Source organism: Ricinus communis, chromosome 2 (assembly GCF_019578655.1).
Source record: "Ricinus communis isolate WT05 ecotype wild-type chromosome 2, ASM1957865v1, whole genome shotgun sequence".
In the NCBI taxonomy this organism is placed as follows: Eukaryota; Viridiplantae; Streptophyta; class Magnoliopsida; order Malpighiales; family Euphorbiaceae; genus Ricinus; species Ricinus communis.
The window spans coordinates 24,553,630-24,565,855 of record NC_063257.1 but is presented as its reverse complement, the minus strand read 5'-3'; positions in this window follow the sequence as shown (position 1 = coordinate 24,565,855).

Here is a 12,226-nt window from a genome sequence, read left to right as displayed (position 1 = left end):
ATATTAAATTATTAGCACTATTATGCGTTGGTTTTCTCAAATTCATAAATATACACGTTTTATGGGGTTATTTTCTTATGGGGACAAATATACCCTTTTTAAAGGGTTGTTTTCTCATATTATAAAATTAACCCATTTAAGGGATTGTTTTTTCATACTTACAAATATACCAAAATTAAGGGATTATTTTTTTTCAATTGATAAATATCCCGTATTACGGGATTGTTCTTTCATATTAAAAATTTGCCCCTTATACGAGGCAATTTTCTCATACTCGCAATTACACTACTTTTACGCAGTCGTTTCTCAGATTCATAAATATACACGTTTTACTTGATTATTTTCTTATATTTATAAATATACCACTTTTACAGGGTCATTTTCTCATAATAAATTATTAGCACTATTATGGAGTTGTTTTCTCAAATTCATAAATATACACCTTTTACGGAGTTATTTTATTACATTGACAAATATACCCCTTTTACAGGGTTGTTTTCTCATATTATAGAATTAACCCATTTAAGGGGTTGTTTTCTCATACTCACATGTATACCAAAATTACGAGGTTATTTTCTTCGATTGACACATATCCCCGAATTACAGGGTTGTTTTCTCATATTAAAAAATTTACCCTTTCTATGAGGTTATTTTCTCATACTCACAATTACACTACTTTTATGGGGTTGTTTTCTTATATTGATAAATATAACACTTTTACAGAGTAGTTTTCTCATATTAAATTATTAGCACTATTATCGGGTTATTTTGTCAAATTCATAAATATACACATTTTACGGGGTTGTTTTCTTATATAAAAAAAAATACCCCAATTACGGAGTTGTTTTCTCATATTCTAAAATTAATCTATTTAAGGAGTTGTTTTTTTATACTCACAAATATACCAAAATTATCAGGTTATTTTCTCCGATTGATAAATATTCCCATATTACGAGGTTGGGTTCTAATATTTATTAATATACCCCTCTTACGGGGTTGTTTTCTCATATTAAAAAATTTACCCATTCGACGAGGCTGTTTTATCAGACTCGCAATTACACTACTTTTATAGAGATGTTTTCTCATATTTAAAAATATACACATTTTACAAGGTTCTTTTCTTATATTGATAAATATACCACTTTTATGTGGTCGTTTTCTCATATTAAATTATTAGCACTATTATTGGGTTGTTTTGTAAAATTCATAAATATACACGTTTTACGAGGTTATTTTCTTATATGGACAAATATACCCCTTTTATGGGGTTATTTTCTCATATTATAAAATTAATCCATTTAAGTGGTTGTTCTCATACTCACGAAAATATCAAAATTACAGGGTTATTTTCTCTGATTCATGAATATCTTGTATTACGGGGTTATTTTCTAATATTTATAAATATACCCCTCTTACGGGGTTGTTTTCCCATATTAAAAGATTTACCCATTTTACGAGGCTGCTTTCGCAGACTCACAATTGGTCTACTTTTACGGGGTTGTTTTCTCAAATTCATAAATATACACATTTTACGGGATTATTTTCTAACATTGATAAATATACCACTTTATGGGATCGTTTTCACATATTAAATTATTAACACTATTATGGAGTTGTTTTCTCATACTCACAAATATACTAAAATTACGGGGTTATTTTCTCTGATTCATAAATATCCTCGTATTACGGGGTTGTTTTCACATATTAAAAAATTTACCCATTCTACGAGGTTGTTTTCTCATATTATAAATTTTTTCAATTCTACGAGGCTGTTTTCTTAGAGTTGCAATTACACTACTTTTACGGTGTTGTTTCTCAAATTCATAAATATACACGCTTTACGTGGTTAATTTCTTGTATTCATAACTAGAGCACGTTTACGCCATCGTCTTCTCATATTAAATTATTAGCACTATTACAGGGTTGTTTTCTAAAATTCATAAATATACACGTTTTTATGGGGGTTATTTTCTTATGGGGACAAATATACCCATTATACAGGATTGTTTTCTCATATTATAAAATTAACCCATTTAAGGTGTTGTTTTCTCATACTTACAAATATACCAAAATTACGGGGTTATTTTCTCCGATTGATAAATATCCCCGTATTACGGAGTTGTTTTCTCATATTAAAAAATTTACCCCTTCTACGAGGTTGTTTTCTCAGAGTCGCAATTACACTACTTTTACGCGATGGATTCTCATAATCATAATTACACACGTTTGACGGGGTTATTTTCTTATATTGATAAATATACCACTTTTACAGGGTTGTTTTCTCATATTAAATTACTAGCACTATTATGGAGCTGTTTTTCAAATTCATAAATATTCACATTTTACGAAATTATTTTTTTATATCGACAAACATACCCCTTTTAGGGAGTTGTTTTCTCATATTCTAAAATTAACCCATTTAAGGGTTTGTTTTTTCATACTCACAAGTATACCAAAATTACGGGTTTATTTTCTCCAATTGATAAAAATCCTCGTGTTACGGAGTTGTTATCTAATTTTTATAAATATACCCCTCTTACGAGGTTGTTTTCTCATATTAAAAAATTTACCCGTTCGACAAGGCAGTTTTTTTAGAACCGCAGTTCCACTACTTTTATGAGGTTGTTTTCCCAAATTCATAAATACACACGTTTTATGGGGTTATTTTCTTATATTGATAAATATACCACTTTTACAGGGTCATTTCCTTATATTAAATTATTAGCACTATTATGGGGTTTGTTTTCTCAAACTTATAAATATACACGTTTTACGGAGTTATTTTCTTATATCGACAAATAGACCCCTTTTAAGCGGTTGTTTCTTATATTCTAAAATTATCCCATTTAAGGGATTGTTTCTTCATACTCACTTATATACCAAAATTACGGGGTTATTTTCTTCGATTCATAAATATCCCCGTATCACAGGGTTGTTTTCTAATATTTATTAATATAATCCTCTTACGGGATTCTTTTCTCAAATTAAAAAATTTACCAGTTCTATGAGGTTGTTATCTGAGACTCGCAATTACACTACTTTTACGGGGTTGTTTTCCCAGATTCATAAGTATACATGTTTTACGAGATTTTTTGCTCATATTAAATTATTAGCACTATTATGGGGTTTTTTTTCTCAAATTCATAAATACACATGTTTTATGGGGTTATTTTCTTATATTGACAAATATACCCCTTTTACGGGGTTGTTTTCTCATATTATAAAATTAACCAATTTAAAGGGTTGTTTTCTCACACTCACAAATATACCAAAATTACGGTGTTATTTTCTCCTATTGATAAATATCCCCGTATTACGAGGTTGTTCTCTCATTTTAAAAAATTTACCCTCTCTATGGGGCTGTTTTCTCAGACTTGCAATTACACTACTTTTATGCGGTTGTTTTCTCAGATTGATAAATATACACATTTTATGGGGTTATTTTCTTGTGTTGATAAATATATCACTGTTACGGGGTTGTTTTCTCATATTATAAAATTGACTCATTTAAGTGGTAGTTTTCTTATACGCACAAATATTCCAAAATTACAGGGTTATTTTCTCCGATTGATAAATATCCCCTTAGAGCGGGGTTGTTCTCTAATATTTATAAATATAGCCCTCTTACGGGGTTGTTTTCTCATATTAAAAAGTTACCCCTTCTATGAGACTATTTTCACATACTCGCAATTACACTATTTTTACGGGGTTGTTTTCTCAGATTTATAAATATACACGTTCTACGGGATTATTTTCTTATATTGATAAATATACCACTTTTACGGAGTAGTTTTCTCATATTAAATTCTTAGCACTATTATCGGATTATTTTGTCAAATTCATAAATATATACATTTTACGGGGTTATTTTCTTATATCGATAAATATACCCCAATTACGGATATGTTTTCTCATATTCCAAAATTAACCCATTTAAAGGGTTTTTTTTTCTACTCACAAATATACCAAAATTATGGGGTTATTTTCTCCGATTGATAAATATTCCCGTATTACGAGGTTGTGCTCTAATATTTATTAATATACCCCTCTTACGGGGTTGTTTTCTCATATTAAAAAGTTTACCCCTTCTACGAGACTGTTTTCTCATACTCGCAATTACACTATTTTTACGGAGTTGTTTTCTCATATTCATAATTATACAGGTTTTATGGGGTTATTTTCTTATATTAATATATATACCACTTTTACAGTGTTATTTTCTCATATTAAATTATTAGCACTCTTATGGAGTTGTTTTCTCCAATTTATAAATATACATGTATTACGGGGTTATTTTCTTATATCGGCAAATGTACCCTTTTCATGGGGGTTGTTTTCTCATATTATAAAATTAACCCATTTAAGGGGTTGTTCTCTTATGCTCACAAATATACCAAAATTACGGTGTTATTTTCTCTGATTGATAAATATCCCTATATTACGGGGTTGTTCTCTCATATTAAAAAATTTACCCCTTCTACGATGCTGTTTTCTGAGACTCGCAATTACACTACTTTTATGTGGATTGTTTTTTCAAATTCATAAATATGCAAGTTTTATGGTATTATTTTCTTATATTGATAAATATACCACTTTTACGGGGTCGTTTCCTCATATTAAATTATTAGCACTATTATGGGGTTATTTTCTCAAATTCATAAACACCTTTTACGGGCTTATTTTCTTATATCGACAAATATACCCCTTTTTTACGGGGGTGTTTTCTCATATTATAAAATTAACCCATTTAAGGGGGTTGTTTTCTCATACTCACAAATATTCCACAATTACAAAGTTATTTTCTCATATTCATAAATATTCCCGTATTACGGGGTTGTTTTTACATATTAATAAATTCACCCCTTCTACGAGTCTATTATCTCATATTGCAAAATTACCCGTTCTATGAGTCTGTTTTCTCAGACTAGCAATTGCACTACTTTTACGGGGTTGTTTTCTCAAATTCATAAATACATATGTTTTACGGGGTTATTTCCTTATATCGACAAATATAGACCTTTTACGGGATTATTTTTCCTGATTGATAAATATCTCTGTATTATGGGGTTGTTTTCTCATATTAGAAAACTTACCCTTCTATGAGGCTATTTTCTCAAACCCGATTTTTATAGGATTTTTTCTCAGATTCATAAATATACACGTTTTACGAGGATATTTTCTTATATTGATAAATATACCACTTTTACAGGCTCAAACTAAATTATTAGCACTATTATGGGGTTGTTTTCTCAAATTCATAAATATACACGTTTTACGGGATTATTTTCTTATATGGACAAATGTACCCCTTTTACGAGATTGTTTTCTCATATTATAAAATTAACCCATTTAAGGGGTTATTTCTTCATACTCATAAATAAATCAAAATTACGGGATTATTTTCTGTGATTGATAAATATCCCTATATTACGGTGTTGTTCTCGCAAATTAAAAAATTTACCCATTCTCCAAGGCTGTTTTCACAGACTAGCAATTACACTACTTTTATGTTGTTGTTTTTTCAAATTCATAAATATACACGTTTTACGAGGTTATTTTCTTATATTGATAAATATTCCACTTTTACGGGGTTGTTTTCTCATATTATGTTATTAGCACTATTATGGGGTTGTTTTCTCAAATTAATAAATATACACATTTTACGTCGTTATTTTCTTATGTTAACAAATATACCAATTTTATGGGGTTATTTTTTGATATTATAAAATTAATCCATTTTACGGGGTTATTTTTTCATATTATAAAATTAACCAATTTAAGGGGTTGTTTTCTCATACTCACAAATATACCAAAATTAGGGGGTTATTTACTCCGATTGAAAAATATCCCCGTATTGCGTGGTTGGTTTCTAATATTTATAAATATAATCCTCTTACGGGGTTGTTTACTCATATTAGAAAATTTACCCCTTCTATGAGACTATTTTCTCAGACTCTCAATTACACTACTTTTACGAGGTTATTTTCTCAGAATCATAAATATACACGTTTTACAGGGTCATTTTCTTATATTGATATATATACCACTTTTACGGGGTCGTTTTCTCATATTAAATTATTAGCACTATTATGGGGTTATTTTCTCAAATTCATAACTATATATGTTATACGGGGTTATTTTCTTATATCGACAAACATACCCCTTTTACGGGGTTATTTTCTTATATCATACTCATAAATATACCACAACTACGGGGTTAATTTCTCAGATTCATAAATATCCACGTATCACGGCATTGTTTTCACATATTAAAAAATTTACCCCTTCCATGATGCTGTTTTCTCATATTAAGAAATTAAATTGATAGAATATGGAGTTATTTTACCCCTTCTATGAGACTGTTTTCTCAGACTCGCAATTACACTACTTTTACGGAGCTGTTTTCTCATATTCATAATTATACAGGTTTTATGGGGTTATTTTCTTATATTAATATAGATACCACTTTTACAGTATTATTTTCTCATATTAAATTATTAGCACTATTATGGGGTTGTTTTTTCAAATTCATAAATATACACATTTTATCAGGTTATTTTCTTATATTGACAAATATACCCCTTTTACGGGATTTTTTTCTCATATTATAAAATTAACCCATTTAAGGGGTTGTTTTCTCATACTCACATATATACCAAAATTACGGGGTTATTTTCTTTGATTGATAAATATCCCCGTATTACGAGGTTGTTTTCTCGTATTAAAAAATTTACCCCTTCTACGAGGCTATTTTCTTAGACTCGCAATTACACTACTTTTATGCAGTTATTTTCTCATATTCATAAACATACACATTTTACGGGGTTATTATTCTATATTGATAAATATACCACTTTTACGGGGTAGCTTTCTTATATTAAATTATTAGCACTATTATGGAGTTATTTTTCAAATTCATAAATATACACGTTTTATGGGATTATTTTCTTATATCGACAAATATACCAATTTTAGGGGGTTGTTTTCTCATATTCTAAAATTAACCGATTTAATGGGTTGTTATTTCATACTCACAAGTATACCAAAATTACCGGGTTATTTTCTTATATCGACAAATATACCCCTTTTACAGGGTTGTTTTCTCATATTATAAAATTAACCCATTTAAAAGGGGCTGTTTTCTTAGACTTGCAATTACACTACTTTTATGCGGTTATTTTCTCATATTCATAAATATACACGTTTTAATTTTATATTGATAAATATACTACTTTTACGGGGTCGCTTTGTCATATTAAATTATTAGCACTATTATGGAGTTGTTTTTCAAATTCATAAATATACACGTTTTATGGGATTACTTTCTTATATCGACAAATATAACCATTTTAGGGGTTGTTTTCTCATATTCTAAAATTAACCAATTTAAGAGGTTGTTATTTCATACTCACAGGTATACTAAAATTATGGGGTTATTTTCTCCGATTGATAAATATCCCCGTATCACAAGGTTGTCTTCTAATATTTATAAATATACCCCTCTTACGGGGTTGTTTTCTCATATAAGAAAATTTACCCGTTATGCGAAGCTGTTTTCTCAGATTTATAAATATACACGTTCTACGGGGTTATTTTCTTATGTTGATAAATATACTAGTTTTACGGGGTCATTTTCTCATATTAAATTATAAGCACTATTATGGTGTTGTTTTCTCAAATTTATAAATATACAAGTTTTACGGGGTTATTTTCTTATATCGAGAAATATACCCCTTTTACGGGGTTATTTTGTCATATTATAAAATTAACCCATTTAAGGGGTTGTTTTTTCAAACTCACATATATACCAAAATTACGGTGTTATTTTCTCCGATTGATAAATATCCCCGTATTACAGGGTTGTTCTCTCATATTAAAAAATTTATTCATTCTACGAGGCTGTTTTCTTAGACTCGCAATTACACTACTTTTACGGGGTTGTTTTCTCAGATTCATAAATATACACGTTTTAAGGGGTTATTTTCTTATATTGATAAATATACCACTTTTAAGAGGTCATTTCCTCATATTAAATTATTAGCACTATTATGGGGTTGTTTTCTCAATTTTATAAATATACATGTTTTACGGAGTTATTTTCTTATATCGACAAATATACCCCTTTTACGGATTTATTTTCTGATAAAATTAACCCATTTGAGGGGATGTTTTCTGAAACTCACAAATATACCAAAATTATGGTGTTATTTTCTCCGATTGATAAATATCCCCATATTATGAGGTTGTTTTTCTAGATTCATAAATACATACGTTTTACGGGGTTATTTTCTTATATTGATACCACTTTTACGGGGTCATTTTCTCATATTAAATTATTAGCATTATTATGGTGTTGTTTGCTCAAATTCATAAATATACACATTTTACTGGGTTATTTTCTTATATGGACAAATATACCCCTTTTACGGGGTTATTTTCTAATATTATAAAATTAACCCATTTAAGTGGTAGTTTTCTTATACGAACAAATATCCCTTTATTATGGGGTTGTTCTCTAATATTTATAAATATACCCCTCTTACGGGGTTGTTTTCTCATATTAAAAAATTTACCCCTTGTACAAGGCTGTATTCTCATACTCGCAATTACGATACTTTTACGGGTTTGTTTTCTCATATTTATAAATATACACGTTCTACAGGGTTATTCTCTTATACTGATAAATATACCACTTTTACGGAGTAGTTTTCTCATATTAAATCATTAGCACTATTATGGGGTTGTTTTGTTAAATTCATAAATATACACATTTTACGAGGTTATTCTCTTATATCGACAAATGTACCCCATTTACGGGGTTGTTTCTCATATTCTAAAATTAACTCATTTAAGGGGTTGTTTTTTTATACTCACAAATATACTAAAATTATAGGGTTATTTTCTCCGATTGATAAATATTCCCGTATTACAGGGTTGTTTTCTAATATTTTTCGGGGTTATTTTCTTATATCGACAAATATACCCCTTTTACGGGGTTGTTTTCTCATATTATAAAATTAACCCATTTAAGGGGTTGTTTTCTGATACTCACAAATATACCAAAATTATGGTGTTATTTTCTCCAATTGATAAATATCCCCGTATTACGGGGTTGTTCTCTCATATTAAAACATTTATCCCTTCTACAAGGCTATTTTCTCATAGTCGGAATTATAGTACTCTTACGAGGCTATTTTCTCAAACCCGCAAGTACAATACTTTTATAGGGTCTTTTTCTAAATTCATAAATATACACGTTTTATGAGGTCGTTTTCTTATATTGATAAATATACCACTTTTACGGGCTCCAACTAAATTATTAGCACTATTATGTAGTTATTTTCTCAAATTCATAGATATACACATTTTACAGGATTATTTTCTTATATGGACAAATATACCCCTGTTACGGGGTCGTTTTCTCATATTAAATTATTAGCACTATTAAGGGGTTATTTTCTCAAATTCATAACTATATACATTTTACGAGGTTATTTTCTTATATCGACAAACATACCCCTTTTACGGGGTTGTTTTCTCATATTTTAGAATTATTACTCACAAATATACCACAATTATGGATTTATTTTCTCATATTACTAAATATCCCCGTATTATGGGTTGTTTTTACACATTAAAAAGTTTACTCCTTCTATGAGTCTGTTATCTCATATTAAAGTTTTACCCGTTATACGAATCTGTTTTCTTAAACTAGCAATTACACTACTTTTACGGGGTTATTTTCTCAGATTCATCAATACACACGTTTTACGGGGTTATTTCCTTATATCAACAAATATAGACCTTTTACGGGGTTGTTTTATCATATTATAAAATTAACCCATATAAGGGGGTTGTTTTGTCATACTCACAAATATACCACAATTACGGGGTTATTTTCTCTGATTGATAAATATCTTCGTATTACGGGGTTGTTTTCTTATATTAAAAAACTTACCCTTCTACGAGGTTGTTTTCTTATACTCGCAATTACACTACTTTTACGAGGTTGTTTTCTATGATTTATATACACGTTATACGGGGTTATTTTCTTATATTGATAAATATACCACTTTTATGGGGTAGTTTTCTCACATTAAATTATTAACACTAATATAGGATTGTTTTGTCAAATTCATAAATATACACATTTTACGAGGTTATTCTCTTATATCGACAAATATACCCCATTTACAAGGTTGTTTTCTCATATTCTAAAATTAACCCATTTAAGGGGTTGGTTTATTATACTCACAAATATACCAAAATTATGGGGTTATTTTCTCCGATTGATAAATATTCCTGTAATACGGGGTTGTTTTCTAATATTTATTAATATACCCCTGTTACGGGGTTGTTTTCTCATATTAAAAAATTTACACCTTCTACGAGGCTATTTTCTCAGACTCTCAATTACAATACTTTTACGAAGTTATTTTCTCATATTCATAAATATACACGTTTTACAGGGTTATTTTCTTATATTGATAAATATACCACTTTTACGGGGTCGTTTCCTCATGTTAAATTATTAGCACTATTATGGGGTTGTTTTCTCAAATTTATAGATATACATGTTTTACGGGGTTATTTTCTTATATCGACAAATATACCCCTTTACGGGGTTGTTTTCTCATATTATAAAATTAACCCATTTAAAAGGGGTTGTCTTTTGATGCTCACAAATATACCAAAATTATGGTGTTATTTTCTCCGATTGATAAATATCCCCGTATTATGGGGTTGTTCTCTCATATTAAAAAATTTACCCCTTCTACAAGGCTGTTTTCTCAGACTCGCAATTACACTACTTTTATGAGGTTATTTTCTCATATTCATAAATATACACGTTTTACAGGGTTATTTTCTTATATTGATAAATTTACCATTTTTACGGGGTCGTTTCCTCATATTCAATTATTAGCACTATTATAGGGTTGTTTTCTCAAATTTATAGATATACATGTTTTACGGGGTTATTTTCTTATATCGACAAATATACCCCTTTTATAGGGTTGTTTTCTCATATTATAAAATTAACCCATTTAAAAGGGGCTGTTTTCTTAGACTTGCAATTACACTACTTTTATGCGGTTATTTTCTCATATTCATAAATATACACGTTTTACGGGGTTATTATTTTATATTGATAAATATACTACTTTTACGGGGTCGCTTTGTCATATTAAATTATTAGCACTATTATGGAGTTGTTTTTCAAATTCATAAATATACACGTTTTATGGGATTACTTTCTTATATCGACAAATATAACCATTTTAGGGGTTGTTTTCTCATATTCTAAAATTAACCAATTTAAGGGGTTGTTATTTCATACTCACAAGTATACCAAAATTATGGGGTTATTTTCTCCGATTGATAAATATCCCCGTATCACAAGGTTGTCTTCTAATATTTATAAATATACCCCTCTTGCGGGTTTGTTTTCTCATATTAGAAAATTTACCCGTTCTGCGAGGCTGTTTTCTCAGATTTATAAATATACACGTTCTACGGGGTTATTTTCTTATGTTGATAAATATACCAGTTTTACAAGGTCATTTTCTCATATTAAATTATTAGCACCATTATGGTGTTGTTTTCTCAAATTCATAAATATACATGTTTTACGGAGTTATTTTCTTATATCGACAAATATACCCCTTTTTCGGATTTATTTTCTGATAAAATTAACCCATTTAAGGGGTTGGTTTCTAATACTCTCAAATATACCAGAATTATGGTGTTATTTTCTCCGATTGATAAATATCCCCATATTACGGGGTTGTTTTCCTAGATTCATAAATGCACACATTTTACGGGGTTATTTTCTTATATTGATACCACTTGTACGAGGCTGTATTCTCATACTCGCAATTACGCTACTTTTACGGGGTTGTTTTCTCATATTTATAAATTTACACGTTCTACGGGGTTATTCTCTTATATTGATAATATTCCACTTTTACGGAGTAGTTTTCTCATATTAAATCTTTAGCACTATTATGGGGTTGTTTTGTCAAATTCATAAATATACACGTTTTACGGGGTTATTCTCTTAAATTGACAAATATACCCCATTTACGGGGTTGTTTCTCATATTCTAAAATTAACCCATTTAAGGGGTTGTTTTTTCTATACTCACAAACACATCAAAATTATAGGGTTATTTTCTCCGATAGATAAATATTCCCGTATTACAAGGTTGTTTTCTAATATTTATCAA